A 12,628-nucleotide genomic window follows, 5' to 3' on the forward strand; every position below is an offset into this window, starting at 1 on the left:
TGAGCTACCCAGGCACCCCCAGGAGAGAGAATTTTTTTTTTTAAAAGATTTTATTTATTTATTTGACAGAGAAAGACACAGGAAGAGAGGGAACACAAGCAGGCGGAGTGGAAGAGGGAGAAGCAGGCTTCCCGCAGAGCAGGGAGCCCGATGCGGGGCTCGATCCCAGGACCCTGGGATCATGACCTGAGCCAAAGGCAGATGCTTAACGACTGAGCCACCCAGGCGCCCCATAAAAGAGACTTTTTAAAAAGTTAAATATAGAATAACCATATGACCCAGAAATTCCATTCTTAGATATATACCAAAAAAATATTGAAACCAGTATTCAAACAAAAACTTCGACATGAATGTTCACAGCATATTCATTTCCCAGGGGCAGAAATAACCCAAATGTTCAACTGATGAATGGAAAAAAAAAAATGTGGAATATCTATACCATGGAATATTATTCAGCCTTAAAAAAGAAGTATTGATACATGCTACAACACTGATGAATCCCAAAAACATTATGCTACAAAAACATTATGCTAAAGTGAAAGAAGCCAGACACAAAAAGTCACATACTGTACGCTTCCATTTAAATGAAATATCCAGAGTAAGTCAATCCACATAGACAAAAAACAAAATACTGGTTGCCAGGGACTAGAAGAGGAGTAATGGGGAATGACTGCTTAATCGGTATAGGGTCTCCTTTTGCAATAACAAATGTTTTGGAATTAGATACAGGTGATGGTTATACAACTTTGTGAATGTACTAAATGTCACTGAATTATACCTTTAAAAATGACTTATTTTGTTTTGTGAATTTTACCACTATTAAAAGCAACAAGAAGCTTCCAGAACTCACGAAGTTGCTTCCTAGTGAAACAACCATAATTAGTAAAAATTATTTAAAACAAACCAGAAAAAAAAAATCTGAAATCTCTGGAAGTTGTCCTAAGAGCATACAGCAAATGAAGAAACATTTATTCAAGAAAATCTACTACATATTTGATAAGAACAGTAAGAGTTTGTGGCCCTTAAACCATGACCTACATCCTTCCTCCCTAACCCACAGCTCAGCATGACAAAAGCTGGGCGGGTGTGGCTAAGAAGGTAGGGCTTCCTCTCTCCTGAGGTTTCAGTCAAGGGTCAAAAAATGGACAAGCATCCAGCATCTCCCATCCTCCTTCCCGCCAGCTTTGTGTTCCAGGTGAATATGGCCAAGAGGCTAGAGGCCCAGTCCCTCTTCCTCCGCTCAGCCCCATGAAAGTGTCACAGAACAGAGGCTCCACCAGAGATGGAGCGGCCAGGAATACTAGGATCCTGACTGCCTCACCTCAACTCACTCACAGGACAGAGACTCTACACTACAAGTGGCAAGCTGAGCAGAACAGAATTTACTACACTACACTACAAGACCAGAGTCCTGCTCTTAAAACAAAGATGTCTAGGGGCGCCTGGGTGGCTCAGTCGTGTTAAGTGTCTGCCTTAAGCTCAGGTCATGATCCCAGGGTCCTGGGATCGAGCCCTGCATCGAGCTCCCTGCTTCTCCCTCTCCTCCCCACTTATGCTCTCTCTCACTATCTCTCTCTCTCTCAAATAAATAAATAAAAAAAAACAAAAAAACAAGGATGTCTAAGAAGCAAGCCACTGTTCCTACCCCCAACTTTGGAGAAATGGCTCATGGATTACACCCGCAGAGAGATGCAGGAGATAAGTACAGAGAGCTGCAAAGCTCTCCCCAAAGAAAGTGACTTTATTTAGAACCAAGTGTGGGGAAGTTCAAACACAAGGGCACTCTTAAAAACAATGTAGATTTTGGTAGTATACATTTGAGAGGAGGCTGGTAGCTCAGGAGGGCAACAAGCTAAATCACAGGTCACCAAGTTTACCAAAGAGAACCGTGGAAAGAAGAGGGGAAGAGCCCTCGGGCCGTCAGAACATACCTCAGAGACTGGCCTGAAAAACTACCACTGCACTCAAACACGTATTTGTACACCATGTTCATTGCAGCACTGTTCACAATAACCAAAAGATGGAAGCAATACTAGGGTGCACTAATTAATGATAAACAAAAAATAATGTATACATGCAATGGAGTATTAGCCAGCCTTAAAAAGGAAGGAAATTCTGACACATGCTACGCCATGGATGAATCCTGAGGGCATTACGCTAAGTGAAATAAGCCAGCCACAAAAAAGATAAATACTGTATGATTCCACATATATGAGGTACCTAGAGTATGCAAATTCACAGAGACAGAAAGTAGAAGAGTAGTTGCCAGGGACTGGTGGGAAAAGGGAATGGGAAGTTAGTGTTTAATTAACAGTTTCAGTTGTGGAAAATGAAAACATTCTGAAGACAGATGGTAGTGATGGCTGCAGAACAATTATGAGTGTACTTAATGACACAGAACCGTACATTTAAAAGTTGTTAAAATGGCAAATTTTATACTATGTAAATTTTATCATAATTTTGAAAAACAAGATACAAAAATCAAGATTAGGAAAATTAGGGGATTTCATCCACTAAAAAAATCATTAAGCCAGGAATAAATGTGAAATAAAGAGATAAATGAAAAAGTTACATCATTTATTCTTTCAACATTTATTGAGCACAATCTGCTTGGATGTGTTCTAGCTGCTGGAATGTGCAGTAAATCCTTGTTACCTGGTGGTGCATTCATCTCTGAGCTGCTAAGGACTCACAGCTGCACCCTCCTCTGGAGACCTGCAAGTGGGAGGCACTCCATCCAGTGATGCCTAGAAAGTCATGCCACCCAACACACAGACACTCTGGGGGCAACCTGCAGCCAATGATAGATTTTTGGAGATGAAGTAAAAGTGCAGCCCCAGTGACTCAAAGTGGAACAACTCTAATGTCACTCAAGCTCCAGAGCTCCCCCTGGAATCAGGCTGAGGCTGAATCAGTATCAAGAGTTGCTACAATATATTATCTAAACTTTCTAGTTTTCAACAACAGCAACAATAACAAATTATGAGATAAACAAAGAAACAGACGACTGTGACTCATACAAAAAAAAAAAGAAACAGGCCCTGTGAGATGGCCCAGATGTTGGATTTTACAAAGGCTTCAAAGTACTACATTCATAATACTAAAGAGAACTATGCTTAAAGAAATGAAGGAAGAGGGACGCCTGGGTGGCTCAGTCATTAAGCATCTGCCTTTAGCTCAGGTCATGATCCCAGGGGCCTGGGCGTCCCACATCAACTCCTTGCTCAGCGGGGAGCCTGCTTCTCCCTCTGCCTGCCACGCCCCCTGCTTGTGCTCACGTGCGCTCTCTCTCTCTGACAAATAAATAAATAAAATCTTAATGAAGGAATGATGACAATGTCTAATAAAACAAAATATTGATAAAGAAATAGCAATTATTTTTTAATGGAAATTCTGGAGTTGAAAAGTCAATAACATGGGGCGCCTGGGTGGCTCGGTTAAGCGACTGCCTTCGGCTCAGGTCATGATCCTGGAGTCCTGGGATTGAGTCCCACATCGGGCTCCCTGCTCAGCGGGGGGTCTGCTTCTCCCTCTGACCCTCTTCCCTCTCTTGCTATCTGTCTCTCATTCTCTCTCTCTCAAATAAATAAATAAAATCTTTAAAAAAAAAAAAAGTCAATAACAGAAATGAAAAGGCATTAGAGGATCTCAACATTAGATGTGAACTGGCAAAAGAAAGACTACTTGAAGACAGACTAATAGAGATTATACAATCCAAAGAACTGAGAGGAAAAAGAATGAAGAAAATGAACAACACCTCAGAAAAATGTGAACACCATTAAACATATCAACATACACATGATGGGGGCACCAGTAATATTTTATGATGGTAAAAATGTCAGAAAAAATATTTGAAGAATATTTGAAGAAATAATGATTAAAATTCCCACTCTGATGAAAAACATTAATCTGGACATCTAACATAACCAACAAACTTCAAGAAGGATAAACACAAACAGATCCATACCCAGACCCATCGTAGTAGAAGTAATGAAAGACAAGCAGAACATCTTGAAAGTAGCAAGAGAAAAACCACTTATCACATACAATGTATACCAATAAAGTTAACAGAAACAATAGAGGCCAAAAAAACAGTGGGATGACATGTTCAAAGTGCCAAAAGAAAAAAATTGTCAACCAAGAGTCTAATATCTAACAAAACTATCTTTCAAAAGATAGTTTTCAAAAGTGAAGGTGATGGGGCACCCAGGTGGCTCAGTCAGTTAAGTGTCTGCTCAGGTCATGATGCCAGGGTCCTGGGATTGAGCCCTGCGTCGGGCTCCCTGCCCAGTGGGGACTCTACTTCTCCTTCTCCCTCTGCCTCTCTCCCCAGCTTATGCTCTCTCTCTCAAATAAATAAAATCTTTAAAAAAAAAAATTCAAAAGTGAAGGTGAAACAAAGACATTCTCAAATAAACAAAAACTGAGAAAATTAATTAGCAGCAGACCAGCCTTACAAGAAAAACTAATGGAGGGGTGCCTGGGTGGCTCAGTCGGTTAAGTGTCTGCCTTCAGCTCAGGTCATGATCTCCGGGTCCTAGGATGGAGCCCCGCATTGTCCGGCTCCCTGCTCAGCGGGAGTCTGCTTCTCACTCTCCCTCTGCCCCTCCCTGCCACTTGTTCTCGCTTTCTCTCTCTCTCTCTTAAATAAATATTTAAAAGAAAAAAAGAAAAGAAAAACTAACGGAAGTTCTTTACAATCAAAAGAGTGAGGCCAGATGGCAATATAAACACACACACACACAAAAGAATACTAGTAAAGAAAACTATGTAATCATAAAAGACAGTATAAACAGTATCTCTTAACTGACTTAAAAAGCAATTTCATAAAACAACATGTACATAATTCTATTTGTGGCCCTAACATATAGAAATACAATATATTTGACAATAAGAGAACAAAGGAGGTGTAGAAGCAAAGCTGTACTAGGGTAAGAAAGTGACCCTAGATGACAACCTAAAACCCAGCAAAAAATAAAGACAATCAGAAATGATAATTGAGTTAATATAACAAACTCTATATACTTGTCAGCTTCTTCAAAAAAAACAAAAAGTTATATAAAGTAACAATTATAACAATGTACTGTTGGGTTTGTAACATAGACAGATATAAGACCTATAACAATAACAGCACAAAAAGGGAAAGAGGGGCGCCTGGATGGCTCAGTCACTTAAGCGTCCAACTCTTGATTTCAGCTCAGGTCATATCTCAGGGTCGTGAGATCCAGCCCTGTGTCTGAGCCTGCTTAAGATTCTCTCTCTCCAAAAAAAAAAAAAAATTCTCTCTCTCCCTTTCCTTCTGCTCCTCTCACTGCCCCACTTGTACACGCTCTCTCTCTTAAAAAAAAAAGGGTAAGAGAAAATAGAGATATATAGAAGTAACATTTCTGTATTTCACTAGACTTAAGTTAGAATAAATCTGAAGTCAATTCTGAGAACCATCACTAAGAAATAACTTTTTAAAAGATACTGAAAAAAAATCACACTGGAAAATACTTAATAAAAGAATAGTAAAAAGGGAACAGAGGAACAGGGAAGCAAAAAAGAAATATGTCATACAGAAAACAAAAAGTAAAACGGCAGTAAAATAAATCCAACTACATAAATAACAACATTAAATCCATAAAGAGATTAAACAATTCAAAAAAAAAGCAGACTGTTGGGGCACCTGGGTGGCTCAGTCGGTAAGCATCTGACTCTTGGTTTTGGCTCAGGTTGTGATCTCATGGGTTGTGAGACTGAGCCCCACATCAGGCTCCATGCTCAGCAGAGAGTCTGCTTGAAGGTTCTCTCCCTCTGCCCCTCCCCCCACTTGTGCTAGCTCATTTGCTCTCTCTCTAAAATATATAAATCTTTAAAAAAAAGGGGCGGGGGGGGCAGGTGTGCCTGGGTGGCTCAGTCAGTTAAGCGTCTGCCTTCAGCTCACATCATGATCTCCGGGTCCTGGGATCAGGCCCCATGTCGGACTCCCTGCTCAGTGGGGAGTCTGCATCTCCCTCTGCCCCTCCGCCTCCCACTTGTGATTTCTCTCTCAAATAAATAAATAAAATCTTAAAAAAAAAAAAAAGGCAGACTGTCAAACTGGATGACAAACAAGATCCAACAACATGCTATCTGTAGGAGGCAATCTTTAGATTCAAATATAAAAATAGGCTGAAAGTAAAAGGACAGAAAAAGACATGTCATGCAAAAAGCAACCATAAAAATGCTAGAGTGGCTATACTAATATCAGACAAAATAGACTTTAAAACAAATCTACAGATAAAGAAGAATATTTTATGACAATAAAATGTCTATCAACCAGGAATATATAACAAGTATACACACAGAGAGCATACTGACAACAGAGCCCAAAATAACATGAAACAAAAACTAACCATTATATTTAATAATAGAACTAAGCAGAATATCAAAAAGGAAGACTTGCACAACTTTAAGCTAAAGAGACCTCACAGACATCTATAGAATTATTCCACCCAACAGAGAGATACACATTCTTCTCAAGTACACATGGAACATTCTCCAGGAGAGACCATAGTTAAGCCATAAAACAAGCCTCAATAAAGTTAAAAGAACTGAAATTATATGAATTATGATCTCTGACCACAATGTAATGAAATTAGAAATTAATAACAGAAGGACACTTAAGAAATTCACAAATATGTGGAAATTAACACATTTCTAAATAACCAATGAGTCAAAGAAGAAATCATAAAAGAAATTTTATTTTTTTTTCAGAGATTTTATTTATTTACTTGAGAGAGAGAGCATGAGCAGGGGAGAGGGGCAAAGGGAGAGGAAGATGGAGAGGGAGAAGCAGACTCCCCGCTGAGCAGGGAGCCAGACATGGGGCTCAATCCCGGGACTCTGGGACCATGACCTGAGCCACCCAGGCATCCCATAAAAGAAATTTTAAAAATACTTTAGGGGGTGCCTGGGTGGCTCAGCTGGTTAAGCATCTGCCTTCGGCTCAAGTCATGATCCCAGGGTCCTGGGATCGAGCCCCGCATCTGGCTCCTTGCTTGGCAGGGAGCCTGCTTCTCCCTCTCCCTCTACTGTTCCACCTGCTTCTGCTCTCTCGCTCTCTCTGTCAAATATATAAACAAAATCTATAAAAAAAAAATAACAAAACAAAACAAAAACCATCCCATCAAAGAAATGCTAGATGGCTTCACTGATGGATGCTACCAAATATTTAAAGAATTAACACTAATCCTTCACAAACTCTTCCAAAAAGTGTTAAGAGGAGGGACACTCCCTAACTTATTCTATGAGACCAGCATTACTCTAATACCAAAGCCAGATAAAGACATCAAAAAGAAAACTACAGACTTATATTTCTTATGAATATAGATGTAAAAATACTCAACAAAATACTAACAAACCAAATCTAACAATGTAGTAAAATGATTATACACCATGACCAAACCGATTTATCCGAGGAATGCAAGAGTCAACATTAAAAAAAAAAAAAAAAAAAAAAAAATGTACCATGTCACATGACTAAAACAAAGGGGGAAAAAACCCACATGGTCATCTCAATTCAGGGAACACTAACCAACTCATTATATGAGGTACTATTATTCTCATACCAAAACCAAACAAAGACATCACCAGAAAATAACAGACCAGTATCTCTTGTGAATACACATGCAAAAATCCTAAACAAAGTACTAGCAAACAGAATCCAGCAACATATAAAAAGGATTATACACTATGACCAAGTGGGATTTATCCCACAAATGCAAGGTTGGTTTATACCTCAAAATTAATTAATGTAATATACCACATAAATACAATAAGGATTTAAAAACCACATGATCATTTCAATAGATGCAGAACAAGCATCTGAAATACTGAACACTCTTTCATAATAAAAACATTGAACTAGGAATAGAAGGGAACTTCTTCAACCTGATAAATGACGCTATGGAATTCCCCTAGCAGCGCAGGAGAGTGCCAGTGTCCCACCTCACCAATACATGGTATGGTCAGTCTTTTTAATTTTAGACATTCCAATAGCATGATTCAATGCTGAAGTTTTAGTTTACATTTCTCTAATGACTAATGTCCTTACCCATCTTTTCATGTGATTATTTGTCCTGTGTGTACCTTCTTTTGTGAAGTATCTATTTAAATCACTTACCCATTTTTTAATTGGATTGTTTGCTTTCTTATCTGGTCTTAAAGATTTCTTTTATACAATTTGGACACAACTTTTTTTTTTTTTTTAAGATTTTATTTTATTTATTTGAGAGAGAGAGAATGAGAGACAGAGAGCATGAGAGGGAGGAGGGTCAGAGGGAGAAGCAGACTCCCTGCCAAGCAGGGAGCCCGATGCGGGACTCGATCCTGGGACTCCAGGGATCATGACCTGAGCCGAAAGCAGTCGCTTAACCAACTGAGCCACCCAGGAGCCCTGGACACAACTTTTTTTTAATGAGATACGTGATTTTCAGACATTTTCTGTCCATGGCTTCTCATTCCCTTAATAGTATCTTTGAATACCACGTGTTCTCAATGTTGAGCTCCAACTTACCATTTTTTTCTTTTATGTATTATGCTTTTGGAATAGTATATAAGAAATCTTTGCCTAACCAAAGTCACAAAGATTTTTTCCAATGGTTTCTAAGAGTTTATAGTTTTGCATTTTATATTTAGGTTTATGATCCACTTTGGGTTACTATTTAAATATGGTGTATAGATCAAAGTTCATTATTTTGCATACAGATATCCGACTGTTTCACCATTATTTAAAAAGTTTATCCTTTTCTAATGAACTGCCTTTGTACCTCTGTCAAAAATTAATTGACCATATGTGTGAATCTATTTACAGACTCTCTTATTCAGTTTCACTGATCTATTTCTTTATCTTGATGCTAATACCGCACTGGCTTGGTTACTATAGCTTTATAAATAAACCTTAAAAGTAGGTAGTGTAAGTCCTCCAGCTCTGTTCATCTTTTCCCAAGTCAGTTTGAGTCTTCTAGGTCCTATACATTTCCATATGAACTTTTGAATCAGCTTGTCAATTTCTACAAAAAACCTTCTGCTGGGATTCTGACTGAGACTGTCCAAATCTAAAGACCAATTTGGAGAAATTATCTTCTGTGATAGTTTGTATCTTTCAAGGAATTTGTCCATTTCTTCTAAGTTGTCAAATGTATTGGCATGAAATTATTTGTAATATTCTTTTAATATCAACAGAATCTGCAGTGATGTTACCTCTCTCATTCTGATACAGTATCAAGAATTGGTAATTCCTGGGGTGCCTGGGTGGCTCAGTCGCTAAGCGTCTGCCTTCAGCTCAGGTCATGATCCCAGGGTCCTGGGATCGAGCCCCATATCGGGGTCCCTGCTCAGCAGGGAATCTGCTTCTCCCTCTCCCACTCCCCCTGCTTGTGTTCCCTCTCTCGCTGTCTGTCAAATAAATAAGTAAAAATCTTAAAAAAAAAAAAGGAATTAGTAATTCCTGATAATTGGCATCTTCTCCCTTTCTTTCTCTTAGAGGTTTATCAATTTTACAGATCTCAAAGAACCAGGTTTTCATTTCACTGACTTTCTGTTTTTCTATTTTCTATTTCATTGATTTCCACTCCAACCTTTATCATCTCCTTTATCTATCAGCTCCTTTCTTTGGCTCTTTTGGGTTTCATTTGCTCTTCTTTTCCTAGTTTCTTAAGTTAGAAGCTGAGGTCACTGATTTGAAACCATTCTTTCCCAGTAAAGATGTTTAGTGCTATAAATCTCTAATTATTACTTTAGCTGTACCCCACAAATTCTAATGTGTTTTCATTTTATTCAGTTCAAAAACACTTTCTAACTTCTCTTTTGGTTTCTTCTTTCACCCATGGATTATTTAGATGTGTGTTATTCAGGGCCCAACTATTTGGGTATTCTCCAGTTTTCTATTACTGACTCCTAATCTAATTCCACTGTGATCGAAGAACCAAACTGTATAACAGCCCCTATGAAAAATGTGTAACATGCTTCTCACTTAATCATCAGGAATAAAAGTAAATCAGGGAAAGATGAGGCTGAAAAAGTCTCCCACTGAGAAAAAAAATAAGAACAACATCGTAAGCCAACAGGCCAGGTAAAAGATAACTGGGAAGTAACAAAAATTAATCATAATACTAAAATATTTACAGATGAATTGATGTCTGGGATTTGCTTCAAAATAATGCAGGGTGAGGGAGAGTGGATAGGGGAGCAGATCGAATGGCACTGGCTGGGGGTTGAACTGAAGCAAGATTATGGCTTCATAATGGTTCATTGCATTATTCTACTTTTTATTTTCCAATAAAAGGGTTTTTAAAATTTTAATATTAGCACTTAGTGAAACCTAGGTAAAAAACAGTAATAGCTTAAACACTATTCAAGAGAAAGGCCTGCTAGTAGTGCCTTCTATGTGTGTGTAGACAGTCTGCTTGTAAATGAGATGACAAGTGTATATATAGGATAAGTATGAGTCACTGGAGTTGGCCAAAGAAAACAGCGTGGGTTTCAACAAAGTGAGGAGGTGACACAATTGCCCAGCAAAAGAGAACAGAATAACACTGTGAATACATATATTCTATTTGTGTCACAAAAGTCTCTCAATATATTTCAAAACTTTCTTCTAAGTTAATTTCATCTCTTTTCAAAGATAGTGCCTAGCATTTTTCCCCAAGAGGAAGTATCTCCCTAATAACCCATACTATTTTCAAAAATTGGCTGTTCTGATAACTATACCACATACCCTGCAGTCAGGAAAACAAAGCTTCCTTTTAATCTATGATTTCTACTTTCATTACCAAATGACCAGAGTTTTATGAAAAGAAATTATTATGTTGGAAAATTAAGGAAATGTACTAATTACTCTTACCATATCACAGCAAGAACTTCATGTGACAAAAAAACTTATCAGGTGCCTACCACATGCTTGGTGTTAGGGATACAGCAGTGAACAGATAGGCAAGGCCTCTAATGTCCTGGGCATCTAAATACCCACCCCCTACCCAAGTACAGGAGTAAGAAAATTGAGGTTCAGAGAACTTAAATGATTTTTTCCATGACCGCACACTTCAGCGGTAGGACTTGGGCAAAACATTCCGGACTCTCAGGGCAAGGTGGATTTACATTATAATTTGAAATAGTTTCACTTCATACTGCATCCACAGGTCCACAAAACATACAGCACTTCATTTCTAGGAAGTGTATCCTGAAGAAAATAATAATGTTAAAGCACAATCACTCCTAACTTCCATAGGTGAATAAAAAATTCAATATCCGGGCGCCTGGGTGGCTCAGTCTTTAAGCGTCTGCCTTCGGCTCAGGTCATGATCCCAGAGTCCTGGGATCGAGCCCCACATCGGGCTCCCTGCTCCACGGGAAGCCTGCTTCCTCTCCCACTCCCCCTGCTTGCGTTCCCTCTCTCGCTGTGTCTCTTTCTTTCAAACAAATAAATAAAATCTTTAAAAAAAAAATTCAGTATCATTGTTACGAAAGCTGAAACTTTACATTTAAAAGGCACTTTTTTTAAGTTTATTTATTTATTTGTAAATAATCTCTGCACCCAACGGAGGACTCGAACTCATGACACCGAGAGGGAGAGTCGCATGCTCTTCCCACTGAGCCAGCCAGGCGCCCCTAAAAGGCACTTATTCTTTTTTTTTTTTTTTTTTAGTTTTTTTATTTATTCATTTGAGAGAGAGACAGAGACAGACAGAGCACAGCAGGGGGAGAGGCAGGGGAAAAGGGAGAAGCAGACTCCCCGCTGAGCCGAGAGCCCGATGTGGAGCTCGATTCCAGGACCTGGATATCTCGACCTGAGCCAAAGGCAGACAGACGTACAACCATCTGAACCACCCAGGCGCCCCAAAAGGCACGTATTCTTGATGAGAATGCCTAACCTCATCTAATGGATCACAACAGTGCCCAGCTAATATTCTATTATTAGACCAGCAGGTATTCAGTCTGGAATATTCATTACCTAGTACTATTTTTAAAGGGTGGAGATCCTTTTTAAAATAAACGGGAAAGTTAATGCAAAATTAATGAAACGTTCGTAAATAAGTAAAAGCTTCCCGGACTCCAGAAGGCGCGCCGGGGGAGCGCTAGGTCACATTAGCGCGCTCCTGAGCATCAGCTCCTCCCCGCTAGCCTACGCTCCCTTCTCGCCTACTCCGGCAGCGCTGGGGGATAATGGTGCCGCCGACTCCCGCTCAATTTCAATTCTCCCACGCCCGTCGCAGCCCTGCGCGCCAGGGTTTCCACCTGCGGGCGCCTCGGCATCTCAGTCACGCCGGCTGCTGGCAGTTAACCTTCGCCCCAGCACAGCCGCCCTCAGCCCCGCCGGGAGCGCGGGAGGCCCAAGGCGCGTCCCCGGGACCCCAGGCCGCCAGGGCTGGGCGGCGCCGCGGATCCCGGGGTCAGAGGAGGGGCGGCGGCCACACCCACAGGCTGCGCGGTGACAGCTCCCGGGGCTGAGGCGGGTCGTGCCTACAGGTGCAGCCGCCCGTTCCGCCCCTCCCCGCCCGGGCCCGGCCCAGGTCTCGGCCCGCCGCCCCGGAGCGCCCCCGCCCGCCTCCGCGCGCACCACCTGTCGGTACGCCCGGCGCGCGGCCGGTGGCGGACGCCCCGCCCG

At 40.5% G+C, this 12,628-nt stretch overlaps 1 protein-coding gene across 11 annotated transcripts in view; it reads right to left on the minus strand.

Annotated features, from left to right (window-relative positions):
- The window catches only part of EXOC6 (exocyst complex component 6), a 324,809-nt gene that overhangs the window by 174,666 nt on the left and 137,515 nt on the right, over positions 1-12,628 (minus strand). The window lies entirely within an intron of this gene.

Source organism: Leptonychotes weddellii, chromosome 6 (assembly GCF_054177405.1).
Source record: "Leptonychotes weddellii isolate Sample4059 chromosome 6, ASM5417740v2, whole genome shotgun sequence".
Classification (NCBI taxonomy): Eukaryota; Metazoa; Chordata; class Mammalia; order Carnivora; family Phocidae; genus Leptonychotes; species Leptonychotes weddellii.